Consider the following 1,407-nt stretch of genomic DNA (forward strand, 5'->3'; position numbering starts at 1 on the left):
GTGTGTGTCAAAGTGTGCGTATATGAATGTCCGTGTCTACGGACGTGTGTGTTAATGTGTGTCAGCATGCAACTGCATCAGTGCGAGTGTGTGTGTATGTATATGTGTGTGAGTGTGTGTGTGTGTGTGTACAAACTTGTAATGATTTGGTTTGTGGTGAGGAAGTGAAAACATTTTGGCCCGGAAATGTGACGATTCAAACTGCACTGTTTTGGTTGGTATTTGTCGTATCTTATAGTTTGTGGTAAAAAGATTGAAGGGTAGAAGGGCGTGGCAGGATTTACACAGACCATTTTATGTATGTATGTATGTATGTATGTATGTGTGTGTGTGTGTATGCGTGTATCAGGCACGTGCCGTCAATAATTATTCAGGGTCGGCAGTTGGTGACCTTTATGTAGTAAAACACACAAAAAATAAGCGAAACAGACTCGCGACTGAGTTGAAGGCAGATTTACTTCTGCCTTTATAGTACGTAGAAAAAAAAACGGTGTTGTAGGAGCATATGCAGCACGTGTACTACAGCAGTACTGTACGTAGCTTAAATACTGAGATTGAAAAGCAGGATCGAATCATGCCTACTTAATTTTCAATAAATAAATAAATAAATAAATTGATAAATATATAAAATATTTTGTATTTTATGCATAGTATTCAGAGCAAACTTCATAATTTTATTGAATTAGGTGCATATTTTGCCATAAAAGAAAAATGCTGCTATCGATTTATTTTATTCAAAGTAAGCAGTGCCTACCTTGCCTACATAGACGGCACATCCTTGGGATATATGTATGTATGTATGTATGTGCATACCTAGTACCCAAATATGCGTGCTTTTGCACAACTCTTTTTAACAACAAAAATAACCTCGAAAACGAGGTCGGGTGACACAATTTTGAGGTTTTCAGCTACCTCCATAATCTTTATGTCTTAAATAGAGCTTAATGAGAAAATGTTTAAAATACATGGTATTTTACCAAGGGATAATCTTTTAATATGAAGTATGTTTGTTTGTGTATGTTTGTTTGAAACGCAATTTCAATAAATAAATAAGTATATATATATGCCCAAAGTGCCACACACGGACTGAACCCAGAACCATGTGGTTGGGAAGCAAGCTTCTTACTACACAGCCACGCCTATATATATATATATAATAAATTTGTTTACGGGAAACGTTTTGAATATGCAAATAAATCTCCTATTATGGTGGCTACAGTCTACTGATGCCGACGGGTGAACCAGTCTTTTGTGGGGAGCACCGAGCTGTACCGATATAATGTAGAATAAATATAGTAATAATAACAATAATCTTTGGATAGAATTTATGAATATTTTAATGCATCGCTACGCGCGTTTCTACGGATCACATGTCTCTTAAGATCACAGTCTGTATCCTAGGAATAC

This window comes from Octopus bimaculoides, chromosome 23 (genome assembly GCF_001194135.2).
Source record: "Octopus bimaculoides isolate UCB-OBI-ISO-001 chromosome 23, ASM119413v2, whole genome shotgun sequence".
NCBI lineage: Eukaryota > Metazoa > Mollusca > Cephalopoda > Octopoda > Octopodidae > Octopus > Octopus bimaculoides.